Here is a 15,707-nt window from a genome sequence, read left to right as displayed (position 1 = left end):
ACGCCGCCGCCGTCTCCTCCCGAGCGCCGCCGCCGCCGCCAGCCGCGCGCATCCCAAGCCGCCGCGGGAAGCAGGTACGTCAGCGACGCCGGGCTCCGCGCCTTCGCCCGCCGCCCACCCCGCCATTTCCCACCGGAGGGCGCTCGGCGGCGCTGCGGGGAGCCGGCCTCGGGCGTAGGGGGCCCACCGCAGAGGATTGTGGGGAGTGGGGAAGCCCCCGGATGCGAGCCGAAGGACCGGGAGAGGGCGATGAGTGTCTGTCAGGGGCGGCAGAGAGGGCCGCAGCGTCCTCGGCCCCGAGGGGCGGGGTGAGGTGTCGTTCGGGAGGGCGACAGCAGCGACACCTGAGAGCACGGGCTAGGCGCCGAGACGCACAACGCTTTGCTGGAATTAGGCCCTTCTTGGTGGCCCCATTTTACAGAGGAGAAAACTGAGGGTCAGAGGCTGGAGACGCCTCCCCGGGTTCCAGGGACAACTTGCTGAGCCCAGATTTGAACCCAGGGAGTCTGACCCCAGAGCCCACCTTAGCCTCCTCTGCCAGCCCGCCTCTGGGCAACGGGGGTTCATTCCCTGAGTTGTCCCCCTTGGGGCCACACTGGGAGGAGGCCAGATCCGGAGGCCCTGCTGTCTATCCCCCAGAGGGGCATATGTCGGAGATTTGGGGGTGCTGGGCAGGGGGTGGGGGCGGACAGCTGGGGCGGGACCTCTCCCTCCAGTGTGGAGGGAGAAACTGAGGCAGGGGGAGGTTTCCAGAGGACGCAGCAGAGCTCCTCCATCCACAAGAGGCAGGACAGCTCCCACACCCCATCTCCACCAGGGAGTGAGGGCAGAACAGCCAAAGCGGTGGTTTGTCCCTGACAGCAGAGCCCTCAGAGAGTCCATGGGGGTCCCATGTGAATTGTTCCCCAGGCTTAAGCCTCCCTGTGGCCTCCACGTGACATCCACCAGTGGCCCAACGTAACTGCCCACTGAACTGTGAGATGCCGTGAGGAGTACACAGATCCATTCTCCTTTGTAAATTTCAACCCCTGACCTCCCTGCCCCCGCAAAGGTAACCGCCTTCATAATTGGGGGAGTTCCTTCTAGGCCTTTCCTACACCCAGGCAGTCGTATACATGCGTTCCCATAGAAGGTATGTAAACTGCGAGTAATGTGGGTGGATGTTTAATAGAAACGGTATAATCCATCCACATCATTCTGAAACTTGCCACCCCCCTCCACCTAGTTATCATTTCTTTGAGAGTTATCCAAGTTGCTGCATATAAATCTAGCTTATTTATTTTAACTGCTGCCTTGTTTTCCACCATGGATATGCCTAGATGGGCAGTTAAGTTGTAAAAATTAGGGGACTGTTTCATATTTCAACCTCTGCTGTAAATTGACATCTCTGGGTTAAGATTTCTTTGCACTTTGTCCTAAACTAACTTCACAGGATCTGAATTTGGGGGACAAGGTCCCCTGTTCTCCATTGTACACGCACGTGCGTACACACATACACAAGGCATACACACATGCACAGGTGCACATACGCACATCTCTATCCTTCTGTCTGTGGACAAGTACAAACACTATACCCTGCTATCTGCAGTTGTTGCTGAGCCCCAAGGCCTGGGGTTGAGCCAGGCCACAAGTTCTGCCTGTCCAGGCCCCAGTGGGCAGAATTCCCATGAGGGACCATGTCCAGGAGTTCCCTCTAGACACTCTCAATGCCATCCCCGCCATCCAATAAGACACAGAAGGAGCTAGAAACCATGCCTGACAGACTGGAGTGTCCAGGGTCCTATCTGCATACCACAAACTTTCCAGGTCTGGGCTGTACCGTGGGAGTGTGCTTGCCCTAGAACGTGGGCCAGAACTATCAAAAGTTTGGTGGAAGGCCTGATGACGGCTGGTTGGAGAAAAGCTAGAATCAGAGCTGTGTGCATCACAGTCCCAGCTCCACCTCTTCCTAGTTCGGGCAATAATTCCCTTCCACTCTCTGAGCCACAGTTTCGCATCTGCAACCCGGGGATGATGAAAATGGCAGCCTCCCAGAACTGTTGAGTGGATCAGTGGGATGACGAAACAAAACACTTAACTCATTGTCAGCACTTGGAAAGCAGGAAGTCTTATCTTGGACAGAGGAGACCCGGAGATAGCCCCAAGGTTGGGGTGGTGCTCAGGGCCACCGTTGGGGACCTCGTCCACATCCCAAGTGCAGGTCAGAGAATCTCAGTGCTGAGTGGGACTGGGATGAGAGCTCAGCTTGTGAGAGCCACGCCCACCTCACAGTGAGGTCCAGAAGTGTCATGGCACCTACAAAGGACCTACTGTGCACCTAGCCCTGAGCTAAGATGCAGAAACAAACTGAGACGAGCTTCCCACAAAGCAGGCCTGTGTGTAGCTTTTGTGAGGTCCACCCTCCGTTTTCAATTTTAGCTTACTCCCAAGATTTTAAAAGGTGGGAGATGTCACATAAAACTTCATATTTCTGGATCCTCTTGAGAAAAGAGGATCAGAAAGGTTGACAACTCCAGCCCTAACATTCGACTGCCCCCTGGGATGGGGCAGGCGCCCTCCAGGGTGGCACAGTCCCCACCTGGCCCACCCCTCATTCATAAAGAGCAGCATAACATAAATGTTAATAACACAGACTCCACAGCCAGCTTCTGCATCCCAGCCCTGGCATGGATTAGTTGTATGGTCTAAAGCAAATTATTTAGCATTTTTGTCATTCGATTTCCTCATATGGAAAATAGGGATAAGAAGTAGCACTTGCCTCAGAGGGCTATTTTAGGCATTAAATGAATCAGCAAACCTCAGCCTCTTACAACAGTGCCTGGTGCATGGAAAACACTAAGTGCTGACGATGCTGATGGTTGCTGGTGGTGGTATAAGTTGCCTGGTCCCTGTAACAGTGCAATTTGTATTCCAGATTGTACTCCATATAAAATGTTATGGGAACACAAGTGAAAGAGGAAAATGTTGTCCTCCTCCTGCCTTTCCAAGGGCAGGAAGAGGACAACATTTCAAGGAAAGTGACAAAAAGGAGGGGACTTCTGAGGTGGGTTTTGAAGGATGAATAGGAGTTTCTCTGGAGCAATAGCGTGAGAAAGGCATTTCCACACAGAGGAAACAGCCTTTCCAAAGGCCTGGGAGCATGACCAGGTGAAACAGGTTTAGGAAGTGACAGTAGTCCAGTGTGACTTCTGGTAAGGTATCTCAGAGTATAGGGAGAGGGAAGATGGATCTGGAGAGACAGAAAAGGACCTTGAGATCATGATGGGGCTTGCGCTGGAGAGACAGAAAAGGACCTTGAGATCATGATGGGGCTTGCGGCAAGAAAGGAGATGTACATTTCTTGTGCCTTACAGATGCCCTTAGAATCATCAGCCCTGTCATCCTCATAATGCCCCAAGAATCAGGTTTTTGGTCCCCACTCACTGATGAGTTAGAGGCTCAGGGATGGTAAGTCACTTGCTCAGGAGCTCACACGATGGGTCAGTGGCTGAGCTGGAATCAGACTCCAGATCTGTCTAATTCTAAAGCCCATGCACCCTCTCTGAGCCTCAGTTTTTCCACTGTAAAGTGGAGTTAGTACCAGTAAACCCTACTTCGTGGGCTTGGTGTGAGGATGAGATGAGAATGAATGCACAGCCCATAGCACAGAGCAGTTGCTTTTGTTATTTTGATTGAATGAAGCCCGTGTTCTTCCAGGCCTCTCACCCTAACTCATAGCACTGCCCAGCCTGAGATGGCGGTCTCCAGGGAGTGGATGTCCTGGGCCAGTGGGTCTCAAGTTGTGGTGCCTGGACCAGAAGCCTCAGCATCACCTGTAGATTTTTTTCAAAATGCAGATTCTCAGACCCCGTCTAGACCTACTAAGTCAGAGACTCTGGGGGTGGGCCCAGCAACCTGTAATTTAACAAGACCTCCAGGTGGCTCTCGTGAAAGCTAAAATTTCAGAATCACTGGTCTGGAGGGAACCTTCAAATGAGATCCTCTTTGGCCACCTGCATCCACCTCCCTCTAGAAGAGTGGGTTGGTGGTGAGAATTCTGCCCTTGCAAAGACCCAACCCGGAGGGGATGCGCTAAGACAAAGGCACATCCCCTCCAGTGTGGGAGGCTGGAAAGAACCACTTCTTTACAGATAGGAAAGTTGCCAAGGGGCCTAGTGGGGGTTTTATTCTCTAGAACTTGCTCTCCTTTCTAGTCTCACAGCCTCCAGTGGGCCCACCTTGAGGGCCTGGGGCAAGATTTGACTTTCAGAGGAGTTATTTTCTAGTGCGGGATCAGGGAGCTGAGGACCTGTCCCCCTCCCAGTAAAAGCTCGCGATTAGAGTCTCTCTGTGAACAGTCTCTTCTCCTTTGGCGCCTTGAGAACACGTGTCCAGGTCCAAGTCTAGGTTGGGGACAATAATATTCTGCCGAGGACCTCCAATCAAGAGGCAGGCCCGCTCCACGTGTCTTCTTCAAAGCGCTGATCAGAGCGGGGAGGCAGTAGAGCCTAATGGGTAGAAGCACGGGCCTTGCCTTAAAGATAGAAGTTGCTGAGTCTGGCTACATAGAAATTAATTTTTTCTGCATGACCAAAACAAACAAACAAAAATCCATAAGCCCAGGCATGTCAAACTAGTAAAAGTATTTGCCACTTTTATGACAGAGTTAATTTCATAGAGAGCTCTTATAAATGAAAGACGAACCACGTGATCCAAAAGTGGGAGGAGTGGGGGGTAAGGAATAGAGGGTATGATTCTACTGTTTACATAAAAAGAAATACAATTGAATTCAAACAGATGAAAAGATGCTGAACTCTGAAAACAGAAACGCACAACAAAACGACACTGATTCTGTTTTCCACCTGCAAGTTCGCTGGGTAACGCTCAGTGTTGGTGTGGCAGCCAAGATTCTGACTCTGCTGGTGGGAGCACAAATTGGGGCAACCTGAGGCTGGGGTAAGAAAACTGTCAGTATTGAAGGTGCTCATGCCCTCTGTCTCTGCCACTTCACCTCTTGGAATTTACCCAGTGGATATCCTTGCATTGGGCACATGATGTTAGAACAAAGATAGTCTGTGTGTGAGAGCAATTGATTGGAAATGAGCTAAACATCCACCAGAGGGGAACTAGGTACTGTACATGTCAGGACAGCCATGCAAGAGAATATGATGCAGCCATTCAAAAGAAAGCAGTCCTCTGCATGAATAAATGTGAAACCATCTCCCAGATGTATTGTTAAAAGAAAAATGCAAGGTATGGAACAGTGTGTAGTGTTCTACCACGTGTGTGTGTGTTTTAAAAAGGGATTCAATGTTATATGTGTATATATTTGTATATGCACATTAGAATCTGGAGGACACACTAGAAGCTGGTTAACTTTGAGGAGGGAAACTGATAGATGAGGAGACTTACCTTTCATTGCATACAATTTGGTACTCATTAGATGTTTTTTTCCCTCATACAGTTGTTATATTATAGTTATAAAATCTAGCCACATGTATCTTCTTTCTCCTTATTTAAAACAAGCATGACACTAGAGATAAGGTTAACTCCCCCTTTGACTACGACCCAAATTATATAATATGTTTTCAAATAAAAAATGAATTATGGTTTTAAGTAGGGCCTTTATCACAAAAGAACATATATTGTATGATTCCACTTATATGAGGCGTCTGGAAGAGGCAAATTCAGAGAAAGTAGAAGAGAGGTTACCAGGGGCTGAGGGGGAGGGGTGGATGGGGAGTTAGTGTCTAATGGGCACAGAGTTTCATTCTGGTTGGGATGATGAAATTTTTCTGAAGATGGATAAGTGGTGATGGTTGCATAACAATGTGAATGCGTAACGCCACTGAAATGTACATTTAAACATGGTTGAAATGGCGACCCTTTTGTTCATGTCTATTATGAATAAATTTGCACTGACAGCGTATTAGCAAGTTAGTTTTAAAACAATTAGCTGGATGGGAAAAGTGAAAGTGTAATTGCTGGTAAGCCAAGGCTACTTTAATTTTTATTTTGTGGAACAGATTTAACTCCTTTGATTTAAGACACAGGCAGGAAAGGCTGGGAGGGGGGCTGGTGTGGCATCTTGCAACTCCAATTATGACATTTCAGTTCACAATCTTTGTAAGACAATTATGTTTCAACCTGAATCTTGACATTAAAGTATATCTTTACCAAAAACAGGGTTAAAATGGTAAATTTTACGTTGTATATTTTGCCACAGTGAAAATATTTAGGGATGACAAAGAAACAAGTAGGGGCTTTGATATCAGATTGCTTGGGTTCTAGTCCTTGATTCCACCACTTCTTAGCTGTGTATACTTGATCAAGTGTGTGTACTTCTTTAAAGCCTCAGTTTTCCCACCTACAAAATGGGGTTGTCAGAGAGTACCTGCAAGGAATCCTGCAAGAACTAGATGACTTTATACAGAGTGCTCGCTCTGCATCTCTGGAACAACTGTAGGAGGTCAGGTTCAAGAGGATAGGGAGGCTAGAATCAGCTACTGGGCCGAATATTAAGACCAGCAGATTCAGGTGGAGTGAGTTTATATACAGGGAGTTTATAAAAGAACCATCTATATTTTTATATCACTTTGTATTTGCAAAAATTTAATGCATTTCCATAGTGTAAAATCACAGAATGTCGAGTCAGACAAAATTATCTTGGCTGGTGGGAATCCACCAAAGATGCAGCAATTCTAAACCTGTGGCCTCCTAACCTACAGAGATCCGAATCCTGACTCTCACTTATTAGCTGTGTCACCTCAGGCAAGTTACTTAACCTCTCTGTGTTTCACTTTTCTCTTCGGCAAACTGGAGGTGATAATAATTCTCACCCCATTAGGGATGTTACGAGGATCAAAGGTGTCAAGTTCTTAGAGTGTTGCCTGGCCCACAGTAAGTCCTAAGTAATTGTTAAGAAAGTAAATAAACTTGAAATAAGCCTGAAAGTCTTAGCATTTTTGTTTTTAAAAGAGGAATTTATTTTTTACACTAAGAAAACAATATCCTAGCAATGCAGTCAGGGGGCTGAGATGAATCTGCAGGACTTCCTGGGATGGGTTGGGGAGGCCAAGATAAGGTAAGAGGAGGCCAGCTGATGAGGGATGAGGCAGTAAGAGGCTCCGAGGGGTTCAGGGATTTTCCCAAGAGGCCTCACAGTGATAACAACAGAGCCCAGATCCAGCCCCAACTTTCTCCTTCTCCCCAGTGTCTTGAAGATCAGGGGCCCTTTCCGTGCAGACCTCTGGGACAATACAGGTAGCTTTGCTTCCTCTTGACGTGCTGGGGAACTCACTCCCAAGCTGAGGCCTGGAAGGAGGGCTAAGGCCTGGGAAGCCTGGCACACCCTCCTTCAGGAGCCGCACCTGCACGCGGGTTCCATCAAGGACCTTAAGTGGGGGCTGGATTGCAACCTCCCAAAACAAGCTCATTCCTGAAATTCCACTCTCACCTGTCTGTGTGTGGAGTTTGTTGATTTTCCTGGTTGAGAGGCACCCCCTCCCACCACCCCGGGAGGGATCACCTTTGTCCTTTCTCAGCGGTTTGCGCCACAGTGAGGAGTTTGGCTGGTAAGCGAGACCTTCGGGGCCTGAGGCTGAGGGTCGGGGTGGACCGGAAGGCAGCCTTTGAAGGGCTGTTTTAGAGATTGGGCGGGGTGGGGGGGGGCAGAATGTAAAATGTTATACGTGTGCTTGGCACGGGCTGGGTGCTCCCAAGTGGAAGGAGGGGCATTTTACTGGGCCTGGGGGGCCTGGTTTACTGCAGACTGCCTGGGGAAACTGCTCCTGTCCTCAGAGCATTGCTGTCACGCCTTGAGTGTTGAAATCCCCCAGACGCCTTAGTTGTCTTCTTTGGACAGTCAGTTGATATAATGGTTAAGGGTTTGGGAGTTAAACAGGCTGGAGTTGGAGCTTAGCTCTGTGTGACCTTGCGCAAGACACTTAACCTCTGAGCCCCAACCCTGGCCTGTGGATTGCAGACAATAGGACCTCCTGCAGGGTCATAAGTAAGCAAGCACAGCACCTTAGCAGCAGGTAATTGACCCCCACTCACTGGCCCCACCCTTCTTACTGCTCTGATTAACTCCAGAAATGCTGTTCCAGCCCTGCTTCAAGAAGGGATGCGGGTGGGGCAGTGGGAGGAGAGTCCTGGGCTGAAAAGACCGAGACACCTGCAGAATTCAGGGAAAGTTGAAAGATCAGAATCGGCCTGGGCATGTGTGTCCAGGGAGGGGTGATACTCAAGCGCAGGGTGGACCGGCTGATTGCAGCTTGCTGGCTGGTGGAGCAGGGCCTGGTCTGGGCCTCACCCTCCCTGACCCCTCTGACACCAGATGACAGTGGGTGGCAGCCTGGCCATGGGATGACCCACCCATTGGGCAGATCTCCCCACATAGAAGAAAGAACCTGGCAGAGCAAGGCGGGGGTGGGGTGGGGCATCAGACACATTTCCCGGCCTTTGGGAATATTCAGGGAGTATTTCCTGAATGCTACAACGCTAGTTCGCAGGGATTTAAACTAGGGACCAGATTTTGTGTATTTTGCTCATTGCTTCACTGCTGCAGCCCTAGCTCCCAGTAGACACTCAGTGAATATTGGTTGAGTGAATGAATGACAGGTGGCTGGATGATTGCCAGTGACGGACTAGGCCCTGGAGATACAGGGTGGGGTAAGTCACACGTCTCAGCCCCCGGGAGACTCCGAGACCCTCACCCGAGACCCCCTCTGCATCCTCACTCCCACTCTTGAACTCCCACTGTGGCCCACCAGTGGCTGGGCCTGAGGTGGGTGGAGCTGTGTTTCTGTTGGATCTTAGGATCTAATTGGCTAAAAACTCCTCCCTGCAGCCAGACAGCTCCAACACTCATCTCAGTCACTGCAGACGGTGCGGCCGCTCTGTCTGGGAACCGTGCTGTTCTGCTTGCCTTGTGCACAGGGATGAACTGACTTCGGTTTCTCTCAACACAAGACATAGTTCGTCAGAGAAATGCGGGCCCATGTGGCTTTCTCCTCTGTAATAATAATAGGCAGCATTTTAAAGTATACGCTACAGGCCGGGCACAAGCGTTACATCATAGAATTCGTTCAGGGACCATAAAGGTACAGACACTCTCCGTCACTTGACCTTTGGAGAGACTTGTGGGATCTCATCATATTATTCCAACAGTCCAGTGAAACGGGTGATGTAATTGTCTGCATTTTGCAGATAAGAAAGCAGGCTCAGAGAGGTTAAGTAGCTTGCCCAAGGTCACACGGAGCTAGCAAATGGTGGGGCTGGGATTCGAACTCAAGCAGTCTGACCACAGAGCTCACCCTGCCTCTCCTCGGCTTCCAGATGAGTGTGGAGGAGGAATGGAAATGTTTTACTCTGTGACAATGGCTCTCAAAGCCCTTGGTTTACCAGCAGCTGAGTATAAGGTTTCAGCTGTTCACTCCCCTAGGACCTACCCTGGGTCGCCGTGTGGATGAAGATCCTAATCTCCCCCAACAGAGAAGGCAGGAGCCCAGCTTGAAAATGGCTGTGATTCTTGGGGCAGCAGCCCCTTCCTGGGCACCAGATTCTCAGCCTCCAAATCTCCCTGGAGGCCTGGGTGAAGGCCACCTGGGGCCCAGGAAACCCACCGAGGCCAGGCCTCCCTCCCAGGGACTTAGTTCCAAAGCCAAGCTGGATTTCAGAGGTTGGCAGGAAATGGAGACTTAGCAGGAAGTAGGAGGGACCAACAGAAAAACGTTACTCTTTTTTCCCTTTCTTGTCTCTGATTCACGCCTTTCACCTAGTGTCTGAGGAGGAGGGTGTTTATTGAACACAGTCCAGTGCAGTGGAATCCACTCTGGAGGTCTAGGGCACAGAGACCTCAACTGACCCAACACTTGTAGAGTGCTAACTGTAGAAGAGGCATGGTGAGCAATGTTTTACCTGAGCACCTCATGTAGTCTGCGCGATAACTGTATCGGGTCGGTACGTCATGGTCATTACCACCATCATTATCATCATCATCATCCCCACCTGCATCATCATCATCCCCATCCTCTCATCACTGCTCTCATCACCACCACCTTTATCGTCGTCATCACCACCATCATCCCCACTTTTATCATCATCTCCTTCGTCACCATCGTCCCCAGCAGCAACATCACAGTCACCCACATGGCTTCCCAGACCCAAGACCCAATCTGCAGATAGGGAAACAGACCTAGAGGACATGACACGTTCATCCCCTAGAAAGATAAGCATTGGGCTCTAAAGTCTAAAAGACCCAAATCTGATTCCTGGCCCTGACACTGTTTAACTGTGTGACTTTGGGCAAGCAACCTAACCTCTCTGAACCTCTCCAAGCCCTTGTCTGTAAAATGGGGATAATCATAGTCCCTGCCTCATTGGGTTGTGATGAAGGTCACATGAACTGGTGCATGTAAAGTGCTGGCCCAGGGCCTGGCTCAAATCATAAAAGCAAAACGAACATAGGAAAACACACAGGTAAGGACAGCAGTAGTTAAGGGGAGAGCTGGGAGCATTTGGCTGGGAGTTCCCAGCAGCCCTGCGTGGCCAGGGGCAGGTGTTGCCCAGCGTGAGAACAAGCAGTGGAGGGCTAGCGCAGGGCAGCTTGGGGGCAGGATTGGAGAGAACACTCAAGAGCCCTTCTTTCTTTCCAGGGAGGCAGGGTGTGGAGGGATGGGAAGGGGACCTCTCACCTGGAGCAGGGCCAACAGTTCAGAGCTGGGAGCTGCGGTCAGTCCAGTCTGAGACAGACCGGGCGGCAGGATCTTTTTCCAAGTTGGATGGAGGAGGTCCCAGTAAAAGCCAGCCACTCCCTGCCCCAGACCCAAAGGGCTCCCCAAGGCTGCCAGCCTGCACCTCCACCGCCCATGATGGTGTTTCCTTCTGGGCTGCCTCCCTTTTGGATGAATTGTTTCTGAATAGCGGTTAAGGTGGGCACCCAAGGCCAGTCTTAGGCCAGGCAACATGAGCACCTCACTTCCAGCTCCACGGGCCCAGGGGTGCCGTTCACACAGGGCACATTGTGAATAATGCCCCCTGGAGTTGTGCAGTGCACAGTCGTACGAGGCAGCTCTGCTAGCCTCCTTCTTCCTGGGGTGGGTACAGAAGCTATCTTGGGTCCCCCAGGTCTGGCTGCAGCCCAAGGCAGAGAAGGTTGATTGGTGTCTGGATGCCAGTTAAGATGCAGAGGCCCAGGCTTGCTGCCCAAGGCTTGTCCTTGAGAAGGTTGTGTCTGGGCATCGTGTTGACTGGTGATAGCGATGGATTATTGAGAGGCAATATAACAAAGTGGTTATGAGAGCAGCCTCTGGAGTCCTGCAGACCTGGGTTCAATCCTGTTCTACTCCTGTCACTCTGTGACTTTAGGAAGATCACCTGTGCCTCTGTTTCCTCATCTAAAAAATGGGTATATGATAATACACACGGGCATATACTAGTCTTCCCTCTCTTGGGGAGTGAGAAGGAAATGAGGTGATTCGGGTAAAGCTCTAAGGACAGTGCCCACCACATAGCTAAATGGTCACTACATGTTAAGGATCAATGATATCACCAGCCAGGGAGGTGGGGTTCGGAGTAGCCCACTGGAAGGCAGCTCCCTAAAATCCTGCCAGGGTGATGAAGGATTTAGGGTCTAATCTGAAGTCTCTGGCCCAGAGCCAGACCAAGTCAATACTTGATCGGGCCTTGTCAACATAACCTTTTCATAACCAAGTGCTGCTAAGGTTTTAGAGATTGTGTAGGGGAGATTATGTGCGTAAATACTGGGAAGAAGACTGCAGTCCAGGCCTCCAGGCCCTCAATTCATTCCTCCATCCCAGAGGTTGGCAAACTATGGCCCAAAGGCCAAGTTTGTGCAGTCCATGAGCTAAGAATGGCTTCTCTGTGGTTGGAAAAAAAAATCAAGAGAAAAATCATATTCTGTGACACATGTAAATTACATGCAGCTTAAAATTCAGTGTTCATGAAGAATTATTAAAACACAGCTGTGCTGGGAATTCCCTGGTGGTCCAGTGGTTAGTACTCCACGCTTCCACTGCCAGGGGCCCAGGTTCAATCCCTGGTCCGGGAGGTAAGATCCCACAAGCCACGCGGCACGGCCAAAGGAAAAGAAAAAATACTGAGCTATGCTCAGTCATTTAATATTATCTCTGGCTGCTTTCACACTCCCATGGCAGCATTGAATAGCTGCGACAGCTACTCAATGTAATTGTGGTTCCATTATGCAGACGAATTTGGGAACTTCTGTCCCAGCCCTTCTTGAGTTCCTACTGTGTGCCTCTTGCCATGCCTGGGAGGGCTGTCCCAAACTCAGAAAGCTTACCTAGAGATGAGGCACCTTTCCTGCCCCAAGGTCTATATGCTTGCGCCCCATAGGCCTGATTTTGTGTGACCTACACAATAATTTTTTTAATGTTTATTTATTTATTTAGCTGTGTCGGGTCTTAGTTGTGGCATGTGGGATCTTCGTTGTAGCACACGGGATCTTTTGTTTCTGCGCGTGGGCTTCTCTCTAGTTGTGGTGTGCAGGCTCCAGGACGTGCGGGCTCAGTAGTTGCAGCGTGCAGGCTCTCTAGTTGTGGCACGTGGGCTCTAGAGCCTGCGGGCTTAGTTGCCTCGCGGCATTTGGAACCTTGTTTCCCAACTAGGGATTGAACCGTATTGGAAGGCAGATTCTTAACCACTGGACCTCCAGGGAAGTGCCCCCCACACAGTAATTTTTAAATCAGGACTTTGGCGTCTGGGTTTCCAGATTCTCTTGAAAAATTGGAAGATCTGGCCGTCCTGGGCTCACATTTCCAAAGAGCAATAATCAGCTGAATCTAACCTGGCTTCATTTTTTAACATCACCTGCTTGGTCCCTGGAAGCATTTGAGTTTGAGACCCCTGACTTTATGGCAAGGAACTCTAGGCTAGCGCATCCTAAATTTTAACATGTACACGAGTGCCGGGGGGTCTTGGTAAGTGCAGATTCTGACTCAGTAAGTGAAGTGGGGCCTGAATGTTGTGTCTCTAACAAGGTGCTAGGTGATGCTTACCGCCTGGTCCTGATACTTGAGTAGTAAGGCTGTAGGCCTCAAATTCAGCGTGGCCCAGAATCTCCTAGGGGGCTGTGAAAAGCCAGGTTAGTTGTTCAAACCCAGAGCTTCTGATACAGGAAGTCTGGAGTGGGGCCTGAGGAGCTGCCTTTCTAACAAGTTCCCAGGTGTTGTTGCAGCAGCTGCTCTGGGGTCAGACTTTGAAAACCGCTAGGCACTGGTTGACCCATCCATTGGTCCACACCTAGGCTGGGGGCTCTGAGGTCCCCCAGATGGCAGGATCTTTATTCCCTCTGAGGTCAGGCTCCTTGACACCCAGCTGTTGTCTAGGAAACCAGGTCTTTTTTTAGTTACGTTGGGTCTTTGTTGCTGTGCACGGGCTTTCTCTAGTTGTGGCGAACGGGGGCTACTCTTCGTTATGGTGCATGGGCTTCTTCTCATTGCTGTGGCTTCTCTTGTTGCGGAGCACGGGCTCTAGGCATGCGGGCTTCAGAAGTTGTGGCACGCAGGCTCAGTAGTTGTGGCACACGGGCTCTAGAGTACAGGCTCAGTAGTTGTGGTGCACGGGCTTAGCTGCTCCGCGGCATGTGGGATCTTCCCGGACCAAGGCTCGAACCCCTGTCCCCTTCATTGGCAGGTGGATTCTTAACCACTGCGCCACCAGGGAAGTCCCGGAAACCAGATCTTTATTGGCTTCTTCAGTCACTGTCTCTGACCAGACCCAAGCAGTTTCCTCAAGTTCATATCGACAGTTTAAAGATGGAATTGGAGCCCAGACGTGGGAGAATTTTCTGTCCATGCATTGCACCCCTCCCCCATTACAAAGGGTTCTGATTCTTGCATCTTAGGATCAAAGACCCCCTCCAAAAAGGTCTCACATTAGATACCACAGGGGGCCCTGCTCAAGAGGACCTGAGCCCCAGAGATGGAGTCTCAGGTGGGTCTGGGCCTGCAGCTCCAGGCCCGAAAGCCACAGGACAGGAGGGGAGAGGCCATACCCGCAGATCCTGTGGCTGCTGCGGCCTCAGGGACGGGGCAGGGCCCTCTGGCAGGTCAGGCCGGGCCCAGCGCCATCCGCCACAGCTGCCTTGAGCAAGAATGACCACCTGGGCCAGGACCGGTTCCCGGAGTCCTTGAAATTGAGAGGGCCGGCAGCGGATCTGGATGGGTGAGCTCGAGGAGATCGGAGATTACAAATTGTTTCATTCTCTTCCTGGACACTGAGGGCAGCGACTCCCTGCCTCATGGGGGCTCTCGGTTGGCTCCAGAAGCCAGAAGCCCCTGCCCACTGTCTGGCTCAGGCAGGGCCTGCAAGTCCTACGTGACAGGATGGCACGTGGGACCTGGCCCCGGCGGGAGGCAGGTGTACTGGGGCGGCTGGGCCAGCCCTTTACAGACCCAGCTCTCTCCTCACCCGCTGGGTGACCTTGGGCAGCCAGCTGTCTCATGGAGGCAGTGGTTCCTTATAGGACTAACTAACTTGAAAATGAAATGAGATGATGTGGACAAAGTGCCATGACAGTTCCTGGCGCGCGTTAGGTGCTCCACAAACTATCAGCATAATAGACGTTAATTATGATGACTTCGTTACATAAACGCTCCACCACAGCCTCCCTCCCATTCTCTTGCAGCCTGGCAGACAGAACAGCGTGCGTATGCTCATAAAAGCACCTCTTCGGCAGCAACTGGATTCATTTTGATATTCAACTCAAAGTGCCTCCTGTGAGCCGGCCACAGTTCTAGGTCAGCGCCATCCAACATAAATGTAACACAAGCCACAAACAGGAACCACATAAGCAACGTAAAGTTTTCTAATAGCCACACTGAAGAAAAAAAGTAAAAAGAAACAGGTGAACTTCATTTTAGTACTGTAATATATTTTATGGCACCCATATATTCAAAATGTTATCACTTGAACAAGTAGTCAGTGTTAAAAATTATTGATGAGATTTTTTAATGTTCAACATGTCTTTTTAAAGTTTTTAGTTGTGGTAAAGCACACAGAACGTAAAATTTACCATTTTAACCATTTCTAAGTGTACAGCCAGTAGTGTAAAGTACATTCACACTGTTGTACAATTCATCTCCCAAACTCTTTTCATCTTGCAAAATATTAGTATTTTATGTCTCTCCTCTTTTGTACAATTTCTCACGGAAGGGACACCTCAGTTCGATGACGCTTCCGGTGCCCAGTAGTCGCCCCATGTGGACTGTGGCTCCTGTATTGGCTGGAGCAGCGAAGAGAGAGGCCCAGTCACGCCGCAGGGAGGTTCAAATCCCAGTGGAGGGAGACAGGCAGCAAACGAAGAGATTAGACAGTTTCTGATGGTGTTGGCTTCTATGGAGAGAATAAACAGGGCTGTGGGGTGCTGGGGGTCAGGGTGGGCCTCTCTGAGAGGTGGCATTGGAGCTGAGGCCTCAAAGAAGAAGCAGCTCTATGAAGATCTAGGGCAATTGTCCCCAACCCTGCCTGTGCATCGGACTTTGTGCAGGAGTTAAAAACATATATATACAGGTACCGTGACCTGGGGAGTCAGAGCTGCTGTGCATGAGGCCCTGGCCTGTGGGTTTTTTAAGAGCTTCCCAAGTGATCCTGATGCTGGGCCAGGAGGGCTGTGGAAGCTGCTGGGGACGGGTGATTCCAAGGGAACAGCAGGTGCAAAGGAGAGGTGGCAAGATCTTGGCAAA

General features: G+C 50.4%; 1 protein-coding gene across 2 annotated transcripts in view; it reads left to right on the top strand.

Annotated features, from left to right (window-relative positions):
• The first annotated feature begins 24 nt into the window (after positions 1–24).
• Positions 25–15,707, top strand: part of SCNN1B (sodium channel epithelial 1 subunit beta) — a 71,288-nt gene continuing 55,605 nt past the window's right edge. Inside the window, exon 1 of one of the 2 annotated variants that reach the window (XM_024744563.1) lies at positions 25–74. The gene's annotated coding sequence lies outside the window, so the exon portion shown is untranslated. Of the gene's footprint in view, positions 75–14,834; positions 14,870–15,707 lie in introns of those variants that run through there. The other variant, XM_024744564.1, reaches the window with a different exon arrangement.

The sequence above is a fragment of the Neophocaena asiaeorientalis genome, unplaced genomic scaffold (assembly GCF_003031525.2).
Source record: "Neophocaena asiaeorientalis asiaeorientalis breed wild unplaced genomic scaffold, Neophocaena_asiaeorientalis_V1.1 scaffold91, whole genome shotgun sequence".
Lineage (NCBI taxonomy): Eukaryota > Metazoa > Chordata > Mammalia > Artiodactyla > Phocoenidae > Neophocaena > Neophocaena asiaeorientalis.
The sequence above is the reverse complement of the archived record's forward strand: the minus strand, read 5'-3'. Positions and strand labels throughout refer to the sequence as shown.